The sequence below is a fragment of the Mastomys coucha genome, unplaced genomic scaffold (genome assembly GCF_008632895.1).
Source record: "Mastomys coucha isolate ucsf_1 unplaced genomic scaffold, UCSF_Mcou_1 pScaffold23, whole genome shotgun sequence".
In the NCBI taxonomy this organism is placed as follows: domain Eukaryota; kingdom Metazoa; phylum Chordata; class Mammalia; order Rodentia; family Muridae; genus Mastomys; species Mastomys coucha.
Genome location: NW_022196906.1, coordinates 65,688,436 through 65,697,018, shown reverse-complemented (window position 1 = coordinate 65,697,018; position 8,583 = coordinate 65,688,436). Strand labels below are relative to the sequence as shown.

Here is an 8,583-nt window from a genome sequence, read left to right as displayed (position 1 = left end):
GTAAGTTCTCAGGCATACCAGCTTTAAGGAGCAAGATATACCATGCAAACCTTGCTTCTTAATTTAAAACTATTGGCTAATAAAGATGTCTACAGCCTGTAGCTGGGCAGAAGGGAGCTTCAACTCCTAGGCTTTGGATCTAAGGCAGAAAGAGGAAGGAAGAAGGCACCATGGGGTAGGAGGGTAGTGAGAGCTTGCTTGAGGGCTGGCCAGTCGGAGTAGGAGTGGGCCAGGTGAAACAAGTCAAATTGTATCTCAGGGCTATTGACAGGGAAGTAGGAAAGATAACATAAAGGGTTAGTATCAAGCTCGAGTGCGGTTAAGGCTTATTACAAATATAAAGGTTTTGTGCTTTTATTTAGGAACTAAATGATCTATGGTGGGATAGAAACCTCAATTAATATTTACCACAACATTACACTAATGGGCATAATCCTTGCATCTAGAGTGTTTCAAACAAAGAATGTAACAAGCATTCTGTGTACTGTCAGAGTAACACAAGAAATAGCCTATAAAATGATGAAAATGATGTGTAATCTGCCTCGATTCCTCAGAGAGTCTGTACATGGAGTCTGTGTACTGTCTGTTTAAGAGTCTCACAGTCTGTGTCAGTTTATATGCACTATCTAGTAGAGGCAGATCCACAGACAGATGGAAAGCTGATGAGTGGCTCCCCAGGGCTGAGGGGAGGGTGGTGGAACTGGAAGTGGCCATGAATAAAGGGTAGAGTTTCCCTAACAGACAACGAAAATTACCCAAGATGGATTGGGGTGGTGATTGCACAAATGAATATACTACAGTAAAACCCTCCAAGTGTTAAGTGGTTGTATTTTATGGTATGTGAGTCTTAATAAATCTATCGATACAAATTAAAAATGTGAGTTCATGTCTTACTTCTAAGTGTACTAGCTACACACTCCAGAAAAGATCTCTGTCTCTATTTCTCTGCCTCTCTCAATCTCTCTCTGTCTCTCTCTGCCTCTCTCTGTCTGTCTCTGAAACAGGGTCTCACTGTGCTCACTGTGTAGCTCTGACTGGCCTGTGACTTGATATGTAGACCAGGCTAGCCTCTAGGTCAAAGATCACTTACCTCTGCCTCCCAAGTGCTAGAATGAAAGGTGGGAACCACCACTCCCGGCAGGTGACCTCATCTGACCTCAGTGTCCTCCTCTGTAACGTCCAGATGACTCATGGCACCCCTACAGAATCTGCTCGGGAAGATCTTCATGGAAGAGGATCTAGCTTGCTCAGTGTCTCATTCTTGGTGAAAAGGCAATTGCTGTCAGTTCTCTGCCCATCTCTCACAGGATAACCCAATGAATACATTTTAATCTTGAGTTAATCTTTAGTTTGGAATAATGTTTTGCAGTAGACGGCCTTAGAGGCTCACAGAAGCTTAGAACGTGCTCATCTGGGTTCCTATTGCCTTTAGAAACACTTTCAGAAGCATCAGTCATTGCAGGTCCAGCCTCTTGAAAGCACTGTGTTTCCTACCTTAGGACTAGAATTAATTCACACAGCACATGGTCATTTGCCAACGGAAAGTTCAGTCTGGGTTTGGTAGTTGAAGACAATTTTGGTGAATTAATTTGTTATTACTTAGTAAACACTGGTCATTTGGCAGACAAATCAATTAAAATGTGGGCCAAGTAGTAAACACATCATAAGGCTTTTGCTGGCAAAAAGGGTTGGAAGCCACAGAACCGGGGCATCTGACCTCCTTCCAGATCCAGCATCTGGGATGTTTTCTTCCAGAAACAGGGAAGAGGGACCATGTGAGCTGCTGGGGTGGCAGCTGGGGTGACAGCTTGGAGCTGGCGAGATTTGGAGAGTTTGAAGGAAGCATGTCCAAGACTCCTATCTGATGCCTCGGCCCCCAACACCTAATTTCTGACAGGTTCCCCAGCATCTGAAGCCACCGAAGAATAATGTGCCTTAAACTCCTGTCACTTGGTTGTCTAGCATTTGGTGACTTTGTGAGGGTAAAAGCCTTGCCCTAGTCATTATGAGTCCAGGAGGAGCAGAGGCTGATAGGATTGTGTTCTACTGGATGTGAGTGATGCCTCAATAAAGCTGTCAACACAAACAAAGTGTGTGAGTCCATGTGCCTCTAATATCAGCTCTCATTATGGACTCTGAGGCTCATCAATAGGGCTTATTGCTGCTCAGAGGAAAGTGGTCCCTGGAGCTTCAATCTGATCCTGCTTAGGCCACTCAGTGTGTCCTCGTTGGCAGTACACAAGGCGCACAGGGTACTGGCACCTTCCTGAATGTAATAAACAAGGCATCTCTTCAAATTAGGCCTGGAGGCCAGCAATCCATAGCCAGTGGGCTTCCCTACAAAACACACCCGAAGGGAAAGAAGAAGGGAAAGTTGTGCCACTTTGCAATAGGAGACTGTAGTATGCATGTTGGAATCCAGCTGTGGTTCTATGCCCTCCGTTTCTTCCCTCTCAGGGTTGCCAGATGTCACTATACACCAGGCTAGAATGACGCAACCGAGTCTGGAACGAGTGGAGTCTACAGGATCCTGGTCCAGCTGGGAATGAATGTTGAGGGTAGGGGTGGAGCTTCTCCAACGATTTTTTTAAAAATGAAACAGCTCTCTGAAACTATCTTAGCTTGTGTGAATGCCTTTATTCGGGGTGGGCTTATACACATGCACTTTATTAGGGGTGAACCAGGCTGTAATATATGAAGAGTGGAGAGTGGCAAGATTTTCTTAGGGAGAAGTTTCATTGGCTAGGGATAGTTATCTCATTTGCATTACAGGAAGTTGAACCTGTGATTTTGCCAGGAATTACCTGATGTTCCCCAGGCAGGGTGTGGGTTGGGCTCCCCGATCAGGAAGAGAACAGGAAGTCCCACTAAGCAACGGGAGGGTCCTCCATTTTATGACAAGCTCAGGGAAAAACTGTCTGGACACCGTAGACTAAACCTTATTAGCAAGATGCAACAAAAGGCATGGCCGGCAGAGGCGGTTCACTGAGGGCAGGTCACGAGGGATATAAGATAGCCTGCTTCTGGTTCATGTGACCTTAGGAGAGACCAAAGCAATGTGACTTATACACAAAGCTCTTCTTTCCCTCGGGAAGGGTTTTGTAGGGAAGCCTACTTCTGGCCTAAGCTCTCTCGGACACCTAATCTATGTGAAGAACAAGCCACGTGTGAGTTTTACCATCACAGACAGCCCCACGCTACCACGCCTTCCCCACCATGATGAACTGTTCCCTTTGAACTATGAGCCAAACGAAACCTCTCCTCCCTTTCATTGCTTCTCTGGAGTGTTTGGTCATGGAGAGGAGAAAGAGCCAACAGCAGCCTCCAAGCTCAGTTCTGATCTTTGTGCCCTCAGAGCTAAAATGCGCACGGTTTCTGAGGGAGACAGAAGAGCCACAGGCAAGCCCTCTCATCATCTGCAGTACCCAGGATGCCTGAGGCCATGGATGGAGTAGGAAGGACAAAAATGCCTTTAGGAGACTGAGGAAAACCAGGAGCAGAGGTACGTTGTGGTGCCTTTGATCTGTGTACCACACGCCCATCTCTCCACAGCAGGCCCAACCAGCGACGCGTGGCTGATTAAGTCCACAGGTGCAGTTTTCACATGTCACCAGTTATTGACTATTATCTTCCCCCCTCTCCCAGCCATCTGCCCTGCTATGTCAGATCAAAATAAATCAACAAACAAAAAGCGACAGGCAGCTGCTACCTCAGGGATATTGCAGCCAGTGCTAGACTGACTTTTTTTTTTCTTTCTGTAGCTATTGTTTTGAGACAGGTTCTCATGTAGGCCAGGTTGGCCTTGAACTTGCTTGTAGCCAAGGACAATCCTGACCTTCTGATACTCTGCCTCCTCTAGTGCTTTGGCTGCAAGCATGTGCCGCCACACTCAGCTTACTGTAAGGTTGGGGGCTCGAATCTACAGCTTTACATGTAATACACAAGCACTTTAGCAATGGGCTATAGTCCTAGTTCACTAGACTAAGTCTGAGTGACTGTTCTTTCTTCTTCCTCAGGTGATTAGGTGCCATTGCACACATACACATGCACACACACACACTCACACACACGTACACACACATACACACACACATAATTGCAATAATTAATATTGATTGAACTGAGCAGCAGTATGCATCTCTCTCTGTGTTTCCTGTCTTCACTTGCAATGTGACAAGCCTGCTCCTGCTGCCACACCTTCCACAGCATGATGGACTTTATCCCCTCAAGCCACAGGCCATAATAATCCTGTGCACCCTTAAATTGTTTCTTGTTAGACATTTGCTCATAGGAATGGGAAAAATGGCAAACACATAGGTTGATGCTGTTGGTAATTGTGGGGGAAGGTGTTGCAGGCAGGTGGGGGTACAGAGATGCAACAGATTCTAGGAAATGGTAAGGATAGTAAGCCAGTAAGCTTACCAGGAATATAAATGCCATGATAAGGCTCAACACTCGAGACAGTGCTGGAAAACTAAGGACTATTATTACTTCTACTGTTAAGATGAAAACCAGGGGCTGGAGAGATGGCTTGGTGATGAAGAGCACAGGCTGCTCTTGCAGAGGGCCAGAGTTTGATTCACAGCACCTACACGGTGTCTCAAAAAACATCTGTAACTCCAGTTCCAGGGGATCTGACATTCTCTTTTGGTCTCTAGGCACATACATGGTGCACAAGCAAAGGAGTCATACACATAAATCAAACATAAATAGATCTTTAAGGAGAATAACTGAACTTGCATTAATCCACTCATCCAGGGACAAACACGAGCAATTCATGGTCTGAGATAAAAAAACCAATGCTTTTAATCCTTGGACAGGCTACCACCTCATCTGTCACCTGCCACTGCCACCTAAGACATTCTCTTTGCCTCCTCATGCCTCTGCTTTAGCATCAAAGCAGTGGATTAATTATGGCACCTGAGCTAACAGGCTTGAGAGTATTAAGATTATAAGCTTGTACATAACGCATTTAGGGTAAGTTTCCAGAATGTGTTGGCTACTTTAATTTTATTTTTATTATTTATTTTATGTGTTACAGGTGTCTTGCCTGCATATATTGGTGCGCCAAGTATGTACAGTCTCTGTAGAAACCATAAGACCTGCACCTGGAGTTACAGATGGTTCTGAACCACTATGTGGGTGCTTGGAATCGAACCTGGATCCTCTGAGAGGGCAGCCAATGCCTCTTAACCACTGAGCCATCTCTCCAGCCCCTATAATGGCCATTATTATTGCTACTGTTACTTTTCATTTTAAAGTACTGTCTTTTTAATAGATTTCTCTCTTTGACATTAACGTGTTTGTTATGTGTGCACACAGGATCTAGCACAGCATTCTTCTGGAAGTCACAGGATAACTCTGTAAATCAGTTCTCTCCTTCCGCCTTGTGGGGTCCAGAGGTCAAGCCCAGGTCTCCAGACTTGGCAGCAAGCATTTTTCTGGTAGTTCTCCACACTGGTCCCAGTATCAGCTTCTTTAGCTGAATAGAGTTTAGAAAATGCATATTGTTACAAGCAAAGAAAAGATATTAGCAAGTATGAGCATTCTTGGGGGTTCAGTGCTATTAGAACTAAATTTCTCATTTAAAGTAACATGAATCAGGAAGGTTCAGGCCACATGCAGGCAAGAATGGCTATGAATACTGCCCAACCAGAAATTATAAATTTATGTAAAACACTATAAGAGTGTGTGTGTGTGTGTGTGCGTGTGTAACTCTATTGCACCATTCTTGATGTTGAACCTTGAAAATTCCAATGCTGGGTCTCAATGTTAAAAGGCAGGACATGCCTGAGCAGGCTGGTCATTTTTCCTGCAGTGGCCCACACCAGCTCTGTGGATTTCGGAGCCTCTTGTTTTCTTTTCCTTCCACTCTTGCTTCTGACAGCTCTCCACAGAGGCCGCGCTCCCCATCTCCCATAGCCCTTTTTCCCCTGAGTCAAAACCCATTAAACTCCCCATGCCCAGAGCCATGGTTAAAAGCTGCCCCAATGGCTTGGTGGTGAGGCGTGCCACCCTCACATGAAGTGCCTGAGGAGGCACAGAGGGATGCATTTCGCTGGCCTGCTCATTTTTAAAAGCAATTTCTAGCACTTTTCCCCTCCGATGCATCCCACCCGGTGACGGGAAGGCTTAAGGATTAATTGGCTGTGGCATCCCAAACATCTGCTCCCCGTCCCTATGGAGGCTCTTGACCAACTTCAGGCTTAGCCTTAAGTTCTGTGACTTAGAAGATGAAAACAATAGCCAATGTGGATAGAGGCAATTTCAGTGGTTTGTCCTCTCCATTGTCTGAGGCTGACAGCTGAAGGAAGCCACAGTCAGTCACTGGCTTGCAGGTGTCACAGCTTGCTTGCTTCCCTCTGGCCTTTCTGTGATACAAGGACATTTTTAAAAGTAGCTTCGGGCTGGTGAACAGCTGCTTGCTTCTTCCTTCAAGAGCATGCTAAGAACAGTGGGGCACTGGCTGTGCTCTTTGCTTTTCTGAGGGGTGTGTTTAAATGTGCCAAATGTCTGTGCCTTGTGTCATTATCTCCTCCTTTCTTCCCGGCTCCATGAAAGATGCCCCCCCCCCCCCCCCCCCCCCCCCCAGCGCATGCACCCCTCCCCCCACAGCCAACTTTGTTCTCTTCCTTCAGTTGTAGAGGTCATTGCCAAACGCATGCCTCAGAAAGCAAAGGCAAGATGGCTGCACTTGATTGTGGTAGAAAACAGACGCCTCCCACAGCCAACAAGAATTACCACAGGTCCTGAGCAATGAATGGGACATATCGGGGGACACAGCACACCCAGGAATAAGAAGTTGGCCAAGAGCTCCAGCCTCTACAGGGAGTGCAGGGAGAGGTGTCACAAGCAACCACCAAGAGACAAACATTTCCACTTGGACATGGGAACTGGGAGAAAGCTCCCAACTAGGAGAATCTTGGCAGAGCCCAAGAAAATGCCTCACAAAACAAAGAGCTTTCAATATATACTGACCTGAGGAACACAAGGCCAGCTATGGATCCTGGGCAGTTCCACCTTACCATTTCCTCTCAGGGTGGGAATGCCTGGTAAGAAGAGGAGTAAAGATCTACCACAAATTTCTTGAGATAAACGAAATTGAACTGAGACTGTGTTTTGTGTATTAAAGTGGCCACATCAATCAACAGTGAGCTGGTACTTTATGGGCCTGCTGGAGTTTGTTTGTTTGTTTGTTTGTTTTTTAACTTGGGGTGTGGAGTACATGTCCATCAGATATAATTGAAGTTGGAAAGAAAGATAAACTCACAGGCTGATCATCCTGGATGTCAGGCTGTGGTCTTACCAGTCACAGACACCATAGGAAGGAGTCCAGGCCCTGCAGACCTTACTCTCTTGTGGAGTCTCAGGGACAGAAGGACTGTAGAAAGCTGGAGGTATAGGACTGGGGTGTGGGGCTGGCCCCTCCGTGATGAGAACTTCTGCTGCTTTCATGTGAGAGCCCCAGCTAAGCTGCCTTTGAAGGAGTGACAGAATTCCACTTTATTTGAAAGATCAGGGACTCAATTCTTGTCTAACTGCAGCTGCTCAATTGAGGAACAAAGGGAATTAATGATTCACCAGTGTGGAGGAAGCAAGAGTCTTGACTCAGAGATCCAGGTCCCCTCCACAGCAACTTTGACCTCCCATCCAGGACCTTCTGTGTCATCAATCCAATTTCTGAGGAACTATTTCACTTTAGACTTGGCAAAATAATGTAAAAAAAAAAAATCAATGGAAGGATAGGAAAAATAAAAATTAGTGAGCAGAGGATGGAGAGGGACGACCTGTGAGACATGGCAGCCTTGTTGTTTGAGACAAGCTCAGCCTACGAGGTCCTCCTGACCTTCACAGTGCCAAGTTTCCAAGGATGTCTATAAAAAAAAAATAGGTTCTCATTGCCCATGTCATCCTAGGATACAACCAAGACTCTGAATATTTAAAGGCGGTTGTTGTGATTTAGTTGCTATGGTAAGTTTGGACTCACAGAGTGATCATATTTATTGGGTCAAGAATGTTTGGCACAGGGTAGATTTTGGCTGGCCCTTGTTGCTCCCAATGACTGAAGGCCATTCTGAAGGGATGTAACAAGGGAGTCTACAGGCTGGGGGGTGATTCATCTCTTTTCAGCTATAAAGGGCAACTTCCAAGCTGTGGAAGATACCAGTAAGAAATGGCAGAGGAAGGCACCCAGGACATAATATATTTCTAGAAAACAACCAGGAAGAGACAGGATATGGGTGGAGAGATGGCTCAGTGGTAAAAAAAAAACCACATATGCATAAGCACACATGTATATAATTTAAAAAGTAAGCCTATAAATTAGGTAGGACATTTGCCTGCACAATGGATGGCACTCGGCATGAGGTGGCCAAGACAAGTTCTAAGAGGGGTGCTCTATAGCTTGAAACACAGAGAGGTCAAAGCTCAGGTGATGAGGCTACTGAGCTAAGCATCTAATTCATAATCCTGGGAACAAAGGTGACAAAGAAGCTGTACTGACTTGGGAATCTCTGGGTATTCCAGCATGAACCCTTACAAGAAGGGGGTGTGATTTCACAAGCAGGACAATTCCCAAAACAT

The 8,583-nt window shown here is 45.8% G+C and overlaps 1 long non-coding RNA gene across 1 annotated transcript; it reads right to left on the bottom strand.

Moving 5' to 3' along the window:
- Positions 1–4,781: 4,781 nt before the first annotated feature.
- LOC116073228 lies at positions 4,782–7,052 on the bottom strand. The gene is made up of 2 exons (XR_004111734.1): positions 6,979–7,052; positions 4,782–5,482 (listed from the first exon to the last, which is right to left on the bottom strand). It is a non-coding gene; the product is annotated as an uncharacterized LOC116073228 (long non-coding RNA).
- Between the last annotated feature and the right edge of the window lie 1,531 nt (positions 7,053–8,583).